The sequence below is a fragment of the Pimephales promelas genome, chromosome 20 (assembly GCF_988280905.1).
Source record: "Pimephales promelas chromosome 20, fPimPro1.hap1.1, whole genome shotgun sequence".
Lineage (NCBI taxonomy): Eukaryota > Metazoa > Chordata > Actinopteri > Cypriniformes > Leuciscidae > Pimephales > Pimephales promelas.
The window spans coordinates 12389464-12407710 of record NC_142788.1 but is presented as its reverse complement, the minus strand read 5'-3'; the positions used below and the strand labels follow the sequence as shown (position 1 = coordinate 12407710).

At 39.0% G+C, this 18247-nt stretch overlaps 1 protein-coding gene across 7 annotated transcripts in view; it reads left to right on the top strand.

Moving 5' to 3' along the window:
• Positions 1-18247, top strand: part of sulf2b (sulfatase 2b) — a 169593-nt gene that overhangs the window by 22206 nt on the left and 129140 nt on the right. For all 7 annotated transcript variants that reach the window (XM_039658365.2, XM_039658394.2, XM_089124663.1 and 4 more), the window contains one exon: positions 6945-6993. The gene's annotated coding sequence lies outside the window, so the exon portion shown is untranslated. The remainder of the gene's footprint in view (positions 1-6944; positions 6994-18247) is intronic.

Here is an 18247-nt window from a genome sequence, read left to right as displayed (position 1 = left end):
TTACTTCTACTAATTAGACCGTTTTATAATGTCTTAGGTCAGGCTGATCTCATGAAGTAGCATGTGTATGACACGCCAATTCGTATTTCCATTTTTGGCGTGCTATCAAGACGCATAATCGCCTTTCAGCGTGTTTATGAACGCCGTTGACTTAACGTTATGTAAATATATGACTTACCTCAACCCCGTCCCTAAACCTAACCGTCACTGGGGTTAATGGCATTTATGACTGTTCCCTTACCATCCTAGGTAAAAAAAAGATATGACTTACCTCAACCCCATCCCTAAACTTAACCGTCAGTGGGGTTAATGGCATTTATAACTGGAGATTTGACTGCGTGTACGGACACGCGGAATGAAGCGGACGTTAATGGCGTAGACATATACGCATACACGCGGATACACGCGGATAGCTCAAAATGCGTAGAGATAACACGCCACCTGACTCGAAAGTGGCGTATATGTTTACGCAAAAGTCATGATGTCATGTTGCTTAGGTTATGATTTCGGTTCTCATACTGGTTGAATACGCTAGCACGCGCTGCTAATAAATACAATGTTATACTCGTGTAGTCCGTTTGCTTTGTAATAACGATTATAGAAGTGAATAGAGACCTACCCAGCTTTGCATGAACAGTGTTGCTCCCTGATATTGTTAGTCCCAGCCTCCGTCTCGATTAGTAGGAAATGCGGTGGTTCATTTTTTTTACTGTGACTGGTAACGTTAACGTTATGCTTTTGCCTCCATTTTGGATGCGTTGTTGTTTCTTGCGTTTCACCTGTATGTCTTGAATATAGCCTTCGAACGCATATTGCAGCCCCTTTTGCCTACTTCTATCGGACACTTTATTTGCTGCTTTATAAAAGTTTGATAACATTTCAGCAGGAAGAGCTGTTACAGCATAAGCCATGCAGAGCGCAGATGAAGTTTGACGGATGTAGCAACAGTAACTAAGTGGAGCGGAGCTTAGCCAAAGGTGAATTGAACACAGTATGCCAATGTTGTTTTCAATAAAAAAAACATTTGCACAAAGCAAGCCGATCCGCTTTTACATGTTGATAAGAGCTTTCAAATGAGAAAAAAATAATGGGACAAAAAGAAATCAAGAGACATTTAAAATAGATAAAAAATGTGCGATTAATCGCGAGTTAACTATGACATTAATGCGATTAATCACGATTAAACTATTTATAAAAGACTCGATTCGTTTTAGATTCATTGTGCAGTGTAGACAGTGGCATGATTATAATGTCCCACTAACACGTGCATTACTCCAGCTCGATCAGTCTAACTGTAACTGCACACTCAAGAACACCAAGTTGACATCATGACTTTTGCGTAAACATACGCACCACTTTCAAGTCAAGTGGCGTGTTATCTCTACGCATTTTGAGCTATCCGCGTGTATGTGTGTATGTCAGAGTGATTACGCGTGTACATGCCATTAAATGTCCGAGCGAAACGAAGCAAAATGTAGATCTATATCTGGGGAGCGATATTTTTTTTTTTCCTAGGATGGTAGGGGAACACTCATAAATGCCATTAACCCCAGTGACGGGTAGGTTTAGGGACGGGGTTGGGGTAGGTCATATATTTATATATACAGTAATGTAACGTTAAGTCAACGACATTCAAAAACACGCTGAAAAGTGATTATGCGTGTTGATAGCACGCCAAAAATGGAAATACGAATTGGTGTGTCATACACACACCATTTCATGAGATCAGTTGAACACACTCATATTTTTACAGGCTGGCTCAGTACGATTGCAGGCAGGAGCTCTGGTGTGGTTCACCATTGCTTTTTTTAAATTGCCCCACGGACCAGCAGTCATCAGCTTGTCTTACCAGGCTCAGCAACTATCTAAATTATTAATCTAAGTCTGGGATCGTGGACACTTCACAAGAAAACCCCAGAGGCCAGACAGGTCTACTGTCCAGACGGAGAGACAGCGCATATCAGACATTTTACCCAGTATCTTTTTTGATAAATGTAATGTAGATTGGAGCAGTGGCCCTGTGGTTAGTGCTCCAGACATGAAAACCAATGAAAGAGAAGCAAGCTCAATTCCATCTCATATCGTGTACTGATCCCTCTCTTATCCCTAATTATTACCTGTCTCCTCTCAACGTACCCCTGTGTCCAAAACCCTAGACTGGTCAATGACTGAACAGGCAGCGTTTGAGTATGAAGGCATCTATTAAAGAACTTGTTTCACACTAGAAGTCAATGCACCATAGCACCACAAATAAAATTAAATTAAATAGCATGTGATCTACAGGACTATAGATACTACTTTTCACTTTAAGGTCAGTCCTACGCAACGCAACTGATGTCAATAAATCGTGAGGTCGTTGTGTGAGTTTCCTTCTCTCTTCTCTGAACAAATGAGTGAGTATTTCTTAAGTGTTGTATTAATTTCTGGCTTGTTGAGGAAGGCGTGCAGCAGCAGGAATTAATTGCTTCTTTGCAGTAGTTATGTGAAGCAGCAACATGCTGCGTGGTGATTAAAAGAGCTTCACATGGAATATGAATAAGAGCATAAATCACGGCGAACGGTGGGAGAATGCGTAATGAACGCGGCGTAATGAGAGAAACCGCACACGTGGCATGTCTGGGTTAATCTGCGATCTCAGCGATAAGTGAAGGTCATGGGAGGGGAGGAATCGAGATAAAGAAGATATCTACACAAAATGTGCATTGCATGAACTGAAGTCAAAACATCTGTGCCACTTTTGCATGTTTTGTTTTGATTTGTGTATTTGTTTTATTTTGTGAATTTGTTTTGCTCTGCCTTTTGCTTTTGTTTGTTTGTTTTTGCTTAGCTTTTTGTTTAGCTTGTTTTGCTTTTGTTTGTTTTTTTTTTGTTTTGCTTTGCTTTTTGTTTTGCTTTTTTGATTTTGTTTGTTTTTTGTTTTGTTTTGCTTTTGTTTGTTTTTTCTTTTGCTTTGCTTTTTGTTTAGATTTATTTGCTTTTGTTTGTTTTTTGTTTTGATTTGCTTTTTGCTTTTGTTTGGTTTTTTCTTTTGCTTTGCTTTTTGTTTAGATTTTTTGCTTTTGTTTGTTTTTTGTTTTGCTTTCCTTTTTGCTTTTGTTTGTTTTTTTTGTTTTGCTTTGCTTTTTTTGCTTTTTTGCTTTTGTTTGTTTTTTCTTTGCTTTGCTTTTGTTTGTTTTATGTTTTGCTTTGATTTTGTTTTGCTTTTTTTGTTTTGCTTTTTTGTTTTTTGCTTTGCTTTTTGTTTTGCTCCTAGTTTTTTGTTTTGCTTTTTCGTTTGCTTTTAGTTTTTTTGCTTTATGTTAGAAGCATTTTTTTTTCTCAGAATTTGACTTTATAACTTGCAATTCTGACTTTATTTGTGACTTTATATCCCGCAATTCTGACTTTATAACTTGCGAGTTTTATCTCGAAATTCTGAGGGGAAAAAAAGTTAGAATTGTGTTAGAATTTAGTTAAAAAGTTGCAATTATCCTTTTTACATTTTTATTTTGTGATGGAAAAAAGCTTCCATAGTTTAGCTTTTGCTGTTATGTTATGTTTTGATTTGATATGCCTTTGCCTTGGCTTTTTCTTTGTGTTTGTGCTTTTGTTTTAGTTTTTGTTATGGAATAGAAAAAGCAGATAGTCCACCATGTTTATGCAGTTTACATTTAAATTCTGTAGTGACATTTAAGGCGATCTTGTTCAGGTTGCTGCATCACATTTCCGCTAAGTGTGATTTTCCTCAAGTACACCATTATAGAGACCTATAGATCACAAAAATAGAATAAGAGACCAAGAAAGAGAGGAGAGAAATCATGACACATGGAAAAGGGTGACAGACAGACGGAGAAGGGGATGAAAGCTGCCTGTGTATCAGCTTTCTCTCACCTATCCATCACCTTGGCGGCAGCAGGTCTGTGGTTGGGCCTGTTTGCTGTCACTGAAGCTGTAGTGAGGGAAGCAGCCATTTCACATCATTGATTTACATTAGTCAGAGAAGAAAGCAGAAGAATGACTGAAGGGAGTGACTCTCTCACACACACACAACCCCTTGTGTGCAGCCTTTTAATATTGCATTGGGTGTTTGGTGTCTGCTTTCTACTTGATGGGGTTTAATTTAATCTACGGTGGCTAACTTTCTCTCTGTGTGGGGCTCTTTTCAACACATGGGCAATTACAGAGCGAGAAGAGAGAGGGGGCAGAAGAGGAGAAAAGCCAAAGTAACAAGACAGAAGATGGAAAAAGAAAAGGGGGATTAAGTATGGAGGAAAACATAAGTGGGAAGAGGGAATGAGTGCAGGATTAGAGGAGAGGATGATTGAGTGACAGAGACAGAGATGTGTAAAGATGAAGAGGAGAGAGGGTCAGTGTGGGCTCACGGCTCGAGGCAGGATGAGCGTGTGCCTCCTGTCAATGTCACCTTAACATGTCTCACTGCGGCAGGGAAAGACACTTTTCTTACAAAGACTGTCACTGAGTGATTGACCTGATTGGTTCAGACCTTCCTCAGTTGCTCAACCTTGTCCAATCGTGTTGTATCATATGAGAACATTTTACTTTCTGACTTTTCTGCTTTAATAAGACCTGTATGGGAATGCATTGCATTTTGGTGAAGAACGAGACCAAAGAATGATAGCAATTTTGATATTTATTTTTCAGAAAACATTTTAATTATGTACTTTGACTGCAAGACAGTATATAACAATTTAAGGCCATTATTCCTTTTTAAATATATTTTGACATCTGTCACAGTGAAGATATTGTATACAACACATCTGTTAAACTTTTTTACGTTTGTTTTTCTTCCAGATAATATTTTAATAATTTGCTTTGGCTTCAAATAAAGTATTTGACAATATATAAAAAGCTATTATATATATATGAAGAGTTCAGATGCAAAAGCCTCTAAGTGCCATTTGAAATTTTCTTCTAGAATGATCATTTTTTATCAAGCTTGTATATTTAAGTTCAGTGATTTCACTTAAATGGCAATGATAATTACCTATTAATTGTCATTTAAGTGAAATTACTGAACTTAAATATACAAATCATCATTAAAAAAGAAAATTTCAAATGGCATTTAGAGGCTTTTGCATCTGAACTCTTCATATATATATATATATATATATATATTGTTTACACAATATTACACTTACTATTTATCTTCCACAGTAATAATGTCTTTTATATATGAAAATAAATATCTGGCTTTATATTTCAGTAAGTAGAAAATAAATATTTTACAAAATGTATTTTTACAGGTGTCAAAATTAATCATTAATAATAATAATAATAATAATAATTAATATTTAACACATTTTCAAATTTTGATAATGTATTCATTTATTTTCCATGAAATTATTTTAAAATGTGCTTTGTTTTCAATACAGTGTGTGTATATTAAATCAGCTTGTTCTCATGTTAATGCATCTCTATAACACACATCGTGTATTGTCATGTAATTTATGCGTGAAAATGAGTTTTTACGTGCATATGAGATGCAATTTTTGCATGCATTTGATATGTAGTTCATTTGCGTGTAATACACACGCACCCCACACCCTTAATTCTACCGAAACGTATAATACACACACACATCCCACCCCACACCTAAACCTGCCCTAACCAACCAATGCGTATCATATGCACATAAAAACTCACTTTAGCGTATAAATTACCCGACAATACACATGCGTGCTATAAAGACGCATTTAGTGTTATCGGGTTGATTGTACGTGAAAATGAATATCTGCCTAGAAATGAATACTTCAAAAATGTGGTTCCTTAGCTAGATCATCTCTTTATTTGGTGCTTTTGGGATCAAACCCCTGTCATAGAAACTTGGGAGCATGCTCTTTTGACTCACCATCCAGAACACACTAGCAACACATTAAAACCACTCAGAACACCTTAACTACAACACCCATCTGTGCGTTAAATAGATCTAATGGAGAATGAAAGGAAATTATTTGAGAATAGAGAGTGGTGATGACATCAGGACATGTGACCATGTTTAATCCACATGACATCACTGACTCTAATACATTTTGTTTACCAAATTTCACAAATTTCAGAATAGCGCACAAACGCGTCTACATCTCAACAACTGGCTCCTCGAGGCCGAAAAGAACACCAGCTCGACCCTGCTTTTGTTTTCGAGTGAATGGTGGGCCACTAATTACCTCTCCTCCCCTTTCAGTGTTTGCTCTTCTGTAATACAGCTTAACATATTCACATCCCACCCTAAAGATGTTCATGAATATGCACAAGGCCCCACAGTCTAATCCTCATGATTGACAGGTTGACATCTTAATCGGAGTGATTGATGGAGCGCCGATTCCACTCGTTTCGGATACGTCTCCTCCTCGCCCCTCCCTCGCTCTTTCTCCTCATACATTCCTATGGCCGTTCCCACACTGTCATTAGCCATCACGCTAAATAACTTAACCTCCCTCGCTAAGGTCTCTTTAAGCTCTCGTCCTGATTGCTTCGTCTGAATAAACCTGTCGCGCTCGGTTTTGCGTGAGTGTGTGTGTTTGTGTGTGTTTTTGTGGTGTGGCGCTCACTAAGCCCCCCTGCTCTGGTAATTGGACCTGCTTTCTCTCAGCGGCCTCCGAGCTCAGTAGGAGCTGGCAGTGCGGCGGGGGGAAAAAAAGAGGCCAGAAAGTCATTCTGCATGTCCAAATGCACTGCACAAATCCATGACATCAGTATTCTGGTCAGACTTCAGTTCAGACACAAAGAAAAGAAGTGGAAAATGAGGGGAAGGCAAGAGAGAGAATACGAGAAGCACTCACAAAAGTCTTTTGACTAGGAATTAAAGCTGTAGCTGGCTCTAGACTTTTAAAGCAAATAAGTTTCAAGCTCACAGAAAAATCAATTGCCAGTGAAAAGAGTTTGACACACACAAAAAAAAATAAACGCTTTAGTTTTAAATGTGACTTTTCTTCCTTGTTTTTCAGAACAAGGTGGAACCGGGACACGACTAGAACAGAGACTCGAGACCGACGGGTGAGTGACAGGATGTTGGACAAATGACACAGGCACATAACCCAGTCTTGATGAGAAATGCCCCCTTGTATTGGACCCTCCCAGCTATATCGAACACATTAATCATTCTTTATATTAGACAGATATTAAAACCCATGGCATATTGAGGGTAATATCTAAGATGAAGGAATGGATGACTGATAATTTTTAACAGTGATTTTTTTAAAAGACAGAAGCCATGTTTCCATCCACTTGTCAATCGAATTATCTGAAATTCGGTTAAAAAACTCATGCGGATAAAGCTGGTGAAAGTGTGTTTCCATCCAACGGCTTTAAAGCGAATAAAAACCTGTACGTAATGACACAGCCCATTCTCACCCCCAAGGCGTCACTTAACTGACGCCTTGGGAAGCATTTGGACATGCTTCAATATCTGACGCTTTAGGCGCCCTTTAGCGTCAGTTAGATGACGCCCTAGGATCGCATGTACCCTACCCCCACCCCACACCTAAACCTAACCGCGTCCTCTACAGACGCCTCTACAGATCGCGTCATGTAAGTGACGCTAAAGGGCGCCTAAAACGTCAAATATTGAAGCATGGTCAAAGGTGACGCCTTGGGGTGAGAATGCGTTGAATGACATCACATGCTGTTTTGCGATCAAATTGGTATATCGAATTGATTTGAGACATTTTAAGGTGTTTCCATTTATTTTCGCACTGAATCGAACAACATTCAAGCAAACTTTTGCGAACAAAGTTTTGTTAGACCAAAAGGATGTGTTTTTGTCTATTTACCAAAAAATGATCAATATTTCACAAGTTGAAGGCTAATAATGCTTATGTGCCAGCTGATAGCGACATATGAATGGGATAATGTATGCGAAGTTGTTGTATTCGCCTCACAACCGCCTCACTATATAGTATCCTGCTTATTACATATAAATCAACCAAATAAATAAATAAATCAATCATTTGACACAAAATATTGACTTAAAAACGAGTTTATTGATTTAAAAACGAGTATTGCTTCTGCTAAAGAAAATAGTCTGTTCCGTCTCTGAACTGCGTCCATGGAAACGGTGTGTTATACTAGCAGCGCCGCAGTCTGTTAACTAGAAATAACAGACCACATTCTACATTACAATTCAACCAAGCCACGTAAAAACAAGCAAAACTAACCCAAGAAAACAACGACGCTATAAACATTGCTATGATGATGCGATGCCGATGCACGTATGCCCGACGACAGCGGTGGTGATGACTGTGGTTTGGGAACGAGCGCTCAATCAGTTCTGGGAGATCGTGGTTCACGGAAACCCTTTGGTTGAAGCATCTTTTTGCTTTGTCCACTTACATCTGTCTTTGTTGACATCCGCCATGTGTGCGCAAACAGACTGGCCGGAAATGAACTCGTCTTCTGACGTGTTGCAACCATAAAAGGGCATAAAACTTAATCGCAATTCATTATTTATTCGGCAAATAACGTTTCCATCAGCTTTTATCGCATTAGCCGTATATCGATCAAGAGAAAATTCGATGAGACCGAACGTATTTCATTTGAGTCGATTTTCATGAAATTTCATCGAATTTTACTGTTTCCATAAGGCTTTTTTCATTCGATATCACTTAATTCGGATAAAAACGTGTCGATGGAAACATGGCTAGAGATTATGCTTGTTGGTTCACCCCACCAATTACGCAAAGTAGAGCTACGCACTCTAGCTCTTGATGGCCATAGCTGTCAACCCTCCCATTTTTTCCGGGTTTCTCACATATTTTAGCTCTTTTCCAACTGTCTTCCCGTTTTAGTATTTTCCCATAAAATATCTCGTATTTTTACGCTCTGACTGTGTGAGACGTACTGTACAAGCTCGGACATATTCGGCTTGAAGTCGTTCATCCTCGGTCAAAAAAAGGCTGTACACAACACAGCCATGCAAAATGAGGTCTTGCCGGTCATGTGCACCCAACGCGTCACTTTTGCCGCGCTACTGCGTATGCGTCGAGTAAAGTCTTTTCTCCGTGTCAGCGCGCACTCTGATCGGTAAAGGTGCACAGACCTCTCACAATCATCTCCTGCACTCGGCCTCTGAAGCACCACTAACTCCCCCTCCGTTTCCCTAAAGCCCGTCGGTTTCCCTCATAAGCTGATATTAGAGTGTTTAAACATTCTCGATTTTTTTTTAAACGACACACTGTCTCTTTCTCTCTCACATATGTAGGCTAGTTATAAACTCTTTAGACATTTATGGTTAGTGCTTTATTTTTAAAGGGCACCTATTATGCCCCTTTTTACAAGATAATATTGGTCTTGGGTGTCCCCAGAATGTATTTGTGAAGTTTCAGCTCAAAATACCCCACAGTTAATTTATTATAACCATTTGAAAATGTCATTTTGGGGCCTGTTTTAAAAATGAGTTTTTTTGGTGTGTACGACCTTAAATGCAAATGAGCTGCATATCCCCGCCCTGCCTTTGGATGAGGGCGTAACTTGGTACCTATGGCAGTCGGTAAGCCGAAGGGCTGAGAGAGAGAGACCCGCTGTTTTGAATGTCATTCAGCGTACGTTTGAATCGGAATATATAAATAGTCCCTGATCAGACCCAGATGACGAAGAGACTCCAGCAGAATAAACACAAATGAAATGGACCAGTACGTCTCGGTATGGTTATTTGATACATTTATGTTTATAGAGTTGCAATCGCGTCTTTTTGCAAGTATGGATGTGCAAAACACACACAGGCACACACAAACACAAACGTTGGCGCAATTTTTTTAAGCTCTATACACATTCTGTGATAAATTTTGTTTCGTACAAGCGAAATTACACTTATGCGAGGGACCTGTTGCGTCATGTATACTTGTCATACAGATGCTTCTGTGGCAAATGTGAGAAGATGGCTAACTTAAAGAACAACAACATATATGCAGTTTTTAATACAATGTCTTTATATTTATAAACCTGTGGTTACACACTATACAAACAAGGTTTAAATTATATACACAGACATCCTACGACGACACCAACTTTAGATGCATTTGTTGTTGAATTGGCAGACATCGACTGAAATGACTATTTGCTCAAAAATCATAAAATACACTTACTAGAGGTGACGTTGGATTGCAAACAGTAGATGACGATCCACACTTGAGGATTAACTTTTAAGCCACAACAACAGAATCCCATTGTACTTTAAAGGGACACTCCACTTTTTGGGGGGAAATAGGCTCATTTTACAACTCCGTCAGAGTTAAACAGTTGAGTTTTACCATTTTCGAATCCATTCAGATGATTTTCTGATATTTAGAAGAATATCAGTAACCAGACAGTTTCTAGTCCCATTGACTTCCATAGTATATATTTTTTCCTACTATCAAGTCAATTGGACCAGAAACTGTCTGGTTACTGAATTAAAAAATGGTAAAACTCAACTGTTTAACTCTGAGGGAGTTGTAAAATGAGCAAAACTGTCTGGAGTATCCCTTTAAAGAATGCTGAGATTAACAGGGTAAAAAACATTGTACAAAAACACTGTGATACTTTGTGTGAGAGATTGGAGGAGAGTGTGTTATGATGCCTACATAGCTGATAGGAATTGTTGATGCAGAAGGAAAAACCTGAAATGACGGTATAAATATATGAATGAAATAAAAGGGGTGAAAGTAGGACACGGGGTCAGAGCTCTGTGGGGTTCTCAGCTACAAACACACGCACACAGCACGACCTTTATGCATGGTAGATCGAGCCTCACTGAAAACACACAAATGCTTCATTACTTCTGCCTCATAGACACTTACAATATCCCGACAAAGAATGACCTCACATACAGACGGACACACACAAACACATACACATACAATACCAGTCAAAGTTTTGACACACCTACTTGTTGATTTTATTGGTATTTTCAACACAAACGGAAGTATTGGAATTAGGTATTGACCACATTTATATTTGTCTACAAAACTAAGAATTTACGCATTTAAAGACTTTTTAAAAGTACAATAAAAATGGTTCCGGATCAGCTACACTCTTAGAAAAAAAGGTTCTATATAGAACTTTAAAAGGTTTTATCAGCGCTACATATTTGGAACCCCTAAAAGGTTCTATACACTCTTAAAAAAGGGTTCCTCTGGGTTCTATATAGAACCCCGGGGTTCCATACTTGGCCAATAGAACCTTTTACCCAAAAAAATGGTTCTATACAGATTTCAAATTCAACTTTTTGTCCGCAGTTCTTCTGGATATAGTTTTTCCAACCCGATCTCACGCTAATTCGTACGAATTTTACGAGGTGGCTAATTCGTAACAATTCGTACGACCTCACTCGTACGAATTAGTACGATTTTGCTAAATCGTACATATTTTACGAATTAGCCAATTCGTATGAATTCGTACGAATGACCTACCCCTGACCCCGCCCCTAAACATAACCGTCACGTGGGTTTAGACAAATCGTACAAATTCGCACGAGTGAGGTCGTATGAATTAGTACGAATTAGCCACTTTTGAATCACTCCTACGAATTCGTACGAATTGGTCGTGAGTTTTTCTGTTTCTTCATGTACAGTAATCACTGACCGACTCGATGATGGTGAGATCTGCTCATACTGGCTGTAGTCAGACTCCTTGTCCATATCTCACTGGATTATTACAATAATGGCAAAAGGAATGTTTGGAATGAAAACTTATATTTCCTAACGACCCACTACACCAAAGGATATAAATAACTAGCGTAAAATCTTTCTTGTTGGTGAAAATACTTTTGCATACCATATAGGGGTGGCACGGTACATGAAAAAACACCCGAACCGTTCGGTTCGCTTGTCTCGGTTCGGAGCGCGTGTGCGTCTCACGGTTCGACGCATGCGCAATGTAACCTCGTGCTCGTATGTGACGTGTGTTTTCTTTTCGCGCAACATAAACTTGTTCGACTTGGACTGGCGCTGCACAGAGCGATCGGTGAATAACATCAATCTAGCGCGAGTCGGCTCCGTATGCATTCATCACTTTCGCGTTATTTGATGTCATTACCGATCGCTCTGTGCAGCGCCGGTTCAAGTTAATAAACAAGCCAGTAAACGTGGAGTATGGAGCGCTGCAGGTCACGGCACGCGGAGAAATGGCAAGTGGGAGAGATGAGGGAGTTGGAGGATGCGCCAGCGTCGTAAGTCTATGGTATAAGTCCGGTGTGTGGGAACATTTTGGATTTCATGTTATGATATTTTAATTTAACTACAGTGGCACTTTATGTATAGATAAGAGCTTCAGTCATACGTTTCCAAACCCTGCACTTTAATTTTAAGTGGAAAAAAGTACCCTCACATTTTGGGAATAGAAGCATTGTTGATACTGTTTTTGTGTTGAGGTTGAATTTCAATTTCACTTTATGTTTATGGCCTTTGCTATTGCTATAGCTTAATTATCTATAGGCAATGAGGTTTCATGTATATTGACATTTAAAAGACAGTGTTTTAAGAGTTCCTCTCTTTTTCTTTTAAAAGATATAATTTTGGTAAGAGCTACAAAAGTTAGCAGTTGATACATGAAAGTTAATTTCTTTGTGTAAATAAGATTTATGTGATAAAAATGCACAAGTTCTTGTAGAGATAGTGATACACATTCTCCTTTTTTTGCCAAATAAACAAAAAGCATGTCAATTTCTTCTCTCTTGCTGTATCTAAATCTCACCTAGCTTTCCTCTGAGATAGTCCCAAAATGTGCTTAAAGTCAAAGAGTCAAATTCAGTTTGTGCATGATTGCATGAATATAATATATATTTTTTTTAATACTGTATCCTAAAGTGTGGATAATTAAGCTATATATCACATGCTGAAGTACATTTCTGGAGTGTTAAAGATTAAAAGAAAAAATAACAAGAACCGTACAGAACCGAAAACCGTGACCCTAAAACCGTGATACAAACCGAACCGTGGGTTTTGTGAACCGTGCCACCCCTAATACCATAGCATTGTATTGTTTTCCCCATTGCCAATTTACATGTAGCAGCGATGGGGAAAATGCGTGTAGAAAGTGTGCTATGAAAAATAATGTGAAAGTATGTGCAATAAGCCTTACATTTTTATGGTACTCCAAATATATAAACTCATATCTAAATATATACTTTGGGAGATTCAGTCAAGTGTGTCCAAACTTTTGACTGGTAGTGTGCTGCTATCTGAACTGTACCAATCACACACACTGTGCTTACATGCTAGTTTGAAAGAGCTTCCTGCGTACCCGGGAGTCAGTGAACTTTCCCCTGCGATTGAATCCTAGGCTTTCTGTGAATGCTTGGATCAGTCCTCCAACACTCCCCTCTCTATCCCACACCCGCCTAGCAAAAAGATGAGAACCTATTCTGCAAAGATTCCTCTGATAAGGATCTCCCTCTCTCCGTCTCATACACACCCACAGGCTCACACAATGTGCATTTGGTTTCAATCTCTCCAGCTGTCCCACAGTTAGAGTCATGAGAGGCCATCCTGGAACAGTACACCGTCTGTGTGTGTGTTGTCTCTGAATATGAAGAGTAGAAAAAGACATCGGAGGTTAGAGGAGTGGAGGATAGAGGCAATGGGTAAGAAAGAGACACGATCTGTTTTGTCTCCCAAGGTTTCTGTCTAAGTCTCTCATTCTCCTTCACACACACACTCTCTAGGGATGAGATATGCTCTAGAAAGCAGGCATCCTGATTTCCCAGCAGGCTGTGCTAATGGAACATCAGGTTCAATCTGCCCCTCACTCTGTTTTGTTTCATTTGGTTTCGCCCCGTCTCTGTGAGGTTACTGTACATTTCTGAGCGGCGGCTGGGTTAGTCTATTCCAACTTCATACCAAGTTTACATGCACTATATTTCTATTTTCATTCACCCTAAGCGGTTTGGGTGAAAAGTGTAAGGGACCCCAAAAAATCTGCAAATGCATCTGATCCACAGAGAAGTGATACACTCTAAAAAATGCTGGGTTGTTTTAACCCATCTTTGGGTCAAATAAGGACACACCACTGATCTACAGTATATAATGACTGGATAGCTCATGATGTCATGAACTGTGAAACCACCGCGCCGCCATATTGTGGTTCCCTAGTGACCTCACGCATTCTATTGAATCAATAGGAAGTTGTATGATTTGACTGAGAAAACATTGCATAACGGGACAAGTCTCCCTGAACAGTTTAACAACGCAAATATCCTAAACATTTAAATGGGTATTTGTTTAAAGTTGAAAATTATTCCTGCTTGTTAAAAATTAAGTATAGAGGGAATGCGCGACCGTCGGCCGGAGTGCCTGCAATTACTCACAGTGAGTGGCAAAAAGACTGAGCGGCTGTATTTGTTTTCAGCGTGAATGCCGCGAAACACATATAAAGTGGGAAAGAGCTTTGCGATTGACTGTACAACTAGATTTGACAAAAAATCGGAGGTATATTTTTACAGACTGCTATAGAAAGAGGAGCAAATGGATTGCTGCAATTTACAGAAACAACTGGACTCTATTCAGCGAAAGGTGGATTTGCAGTTATCATTTTGTGTCGATATGCTGAATTTAGGTGTAAAACCATACCCATATATTTTGTATTGTTATATATATTAACAACTCATCAATTCAATATTTATAATTGCATATTCTGGATTATTGGATGTTTTTTTTTAATAAACACTGACCAATAAAAAAAAAACCTATAAAGTTTTAGGGCTGGCCGATATGATGATATAGGCTATATATAACACTGATATAAGTGATCACCCGGATTTAGACCTACCTATATTGTATTTATAAAAAGCGATCACAGGCAAATTTGCTTTATGTTTTGGTCTATATTGCTTTTATTTCCCCCTGTCGAAATCAGGCAAACATAAATGTCAGGCAACACGATTCCAGGCTGCATGTCAATATCCATGGATCACGGGATCTTTAGTAAGTTGTAGGGAACACTATATTGAGTCCAACATTTAGTTTAAATTGATAAAATTGTTCGTTTTAGTCGCATTTTCACAGCAGTCACTCGGCAGATCTTTTGCCACTCAGTCAGGCTGAGGGGGGTTGATCCGGCGGGAAAGTGACGTCAATGCATTCCCTCTATATGTGTATTGTGAACTTAAAGTATAGCTCTTTTGGATTGTGTTTTACAGATAGATCTGTTCAGAAATTAATACAAATTGTATGGGTTAATGTACGTTTCACCTCTTATTTATGCATTGTATTTAAACAACACGGAAATAGTGACAGTTGTGCATATAAATTACCACATATGGGCTTAAATTACAACTTGTGGGCAGTTTTTGTAGATCCTTTTGTGAACTACACTTGTTGATGCAAAGCCCGTCATCATAAAAGTGCCGTCGGAGCTACTGTCTCTGTATAACTGACTTTGGAGCCCTCTGCTGGTAGGGAATGGTAAGATGGCCGCTCGAACACTTCCGGTGGCTTCACTGCCTGGTGGCAGTTTAGAACGTCATCAGTGCTCATTCAAGTCTATCCAGTCAGTGACAAACACATAGGTCATAGGTCCATAGGTCAGTGACAAACACAGCCATTGGGTTAATTGTTTAAATTACATTTTTAATCCAACATTTGGGTTTGTCTATATTTGACCCAAATTTGGGTTAAAAAAAAACCCAAAGTGTATTTGACCCAGAGTGTATCAGAGAAGTATGGCTAATTTTGCCCAGCACAACATGCCAACAAATGTGCATCAACCACAGTCAATGGGTCTCATTCATGAAACACGAGCAGAGATTTTTTCGTTGAGATTTCATTTGTAAGTGCATAATCGGCTTTTATATGTGTGTCTTTGTACGTATGTAATGATGTGATGTAATTTTGCTGCCTATCTTGGCCAGGTCTCCCTTGCAAAAGAGATTTTTAATCTCAATGGGTTTTACCTGGTTAAATAAAGGATAAATAAAAAAATAAATAAAAAAAGAACGAATTTTTGTATAAATCGCGTGTAAAGGGGTTCTGGCGTAAATTTTCGGATTCATTAAAATGTTCGTATTTTCCAAATGTTAGTTGGTACACAAGAAATCTACACCTGCTCCCAGCCACACCTGCTGTTTTGCTCATTAATAAGGCTGCATTTTAATTCACCTTAATCGGGTACATATTTAAACAGCATTTTGAAAAAATATTATACAGTAATTACATACGTTTTTTCTTTTTACTTTTATTATGAGAGCCAGTAATAGCAGATCTGGTGATCGATGGCGGTCCTTCTCCAGTTGCAATACGATTTTTCCAAAGTGAATTAATTCGTTTTTTGTTTTTTGTTTTTGCTGTCAAGCTTAATGTTGAACCATTTTCTTCTCACTTCTGGGACTGTTCGATTGACAGATGAAACTCCATTAACTGCATCTGTAATATGCTGCCAAGCTTCCTTTTTTAGGACCTGATATAAAAAGAAAATGTGGCGTTTTGAACGAACTTCTGATAATAAGACTTCAATTTCTGCATCCGAGAAATCTTTCTTTTTCATTCGCATTCATGTTATTATATGCGCATATATCAACGCATTCTCACCCCAAGGCGTCACCTTTGACCATGCTTCAATATTTGACGTTTTAGGCGCCCTTTAGCGTCACTTACATGACGCGATCCTACGGCGTCATCTAACTGACGCTAAAGGAAAGCGTCTGTTAGAGGACGCGGTTAGGTTTAGGTGTGGGGTGGGGGAAGGGTACACGCGATCCTAGGGCGTCATCTAACTGACGCTAAAGGGCGCCTAAAGCGTCAGATATTGAAGCATGTCCAAATGCTTCCCAAGGCGTCAGTTAGGTGACGCCTTGGGAGTGAGAATGGGCTGTATATATAGATGTCAGTCAGATATAACGGGCGGGGTTTATGGTATTTGAGAATGAACGTGCACGCGCATCACCAGCCCGTTCTCATCCTTTAACGTCATATAGAACGCTATATTGGAAAAAACGGCGCCATACTACGCACATGGCACCCTTTATCGTTAATATAACACGCTAACATTAACACACACATTTCACTATCACATCTGACGTTTACGAAGTATTTTTGAATCAGGAGAAGAGTTTTCGGGAAGGTCTCTTCACGCGCAAATCACTCTCATATTCATATTTATTTTTGTCACACAAAATGCTGCATTGTCATTCTGGTGACCCTCTATGAAACTTCTTTTATTGCTAAATAAACAAATAGTTCATATTACGGCAGGCAATAAGACTAGAAAAGACAAACTGGTATGAATGGACCATTAATAACTGTTTTTAAACTATCTGTACAAATACTCTCTCCCTCAAAACTGCAAATAACTTCCATGTCTGCCACATTATAAACATTTTTTCAACTTTTTATTCCATTTCACCTGGTTTGGGAGGTATAAATAACTCTTTCAGAGACAAGAGTCAGTGTACTTGTTTGTTTTTGGTGTCGGGAACATCCTTCTCTTTTGTAAAAAAAAAAAAAAAAAAAAAAAATGAAGAAAATGTCACAAGGACAGTTCTTGTTGTTTGTCTATCGTCCACCCCCTCATCAGATGTGCCAGGGCTCTTTAAAGCTGGTAAAGCGTCCGTAGGTGTAAAGTCTGAGCTGTCGGTCAAGCTCCACGACGCAGTGACTGGCAGATGCACTCTGTTTACTAACAAGTCCATTCCTCTTTCTTAATTAAGCACATTTTTGGTGGCCAGCGGTACCCAATCTAATACTCTGAAAAAATAAAATAATGTGTAATCTTGAAAATCCCAAAAGAGAGCCAGAATTAATCCATCATTCTACTTCTAAAGGTTATTTCTGGAGAAATAGCTTTCCTTTGAGTGCATGTCAGCAGAAGTGTTGGTTGAGGCGAGATGTGGGAGGATGTTGGATGAATAGCGCGTGTGTTTTTTTAGGAGAACTTTAAGTGCGTGTTTTAATAAGAGCAACAAAAAAAAGTTTTTGGTTTGTGGTTGATTATTAACTGCACAATTTTGTGTTCGGACAAAGCATTGGGCTTCTTAATTTAGATTGGCTTCAGCAAGTGTTGTATTGTTGTGTGTGTGTATGATTTACTGTGTGTTTGAGTGTGTGAGATGGGAGGAGGGGCCGTGACCCATCCCGCAGTGCTGTTTGTATTTTTCCGTGGCCTGGACGTGTAGAGATTTGTTACCTAGGGTACCATTTATCATAGTAACAGTATCGTGCAGGGGCAACATGGGAGGAAACCAATCATCCATCATATACATGGCCTGTCTCCACAGCAACACCACGGCCCGTGAGCAGAGTCGGGAGGGATTGACTGGATCAGCTTATGTTCAGACTGCAGA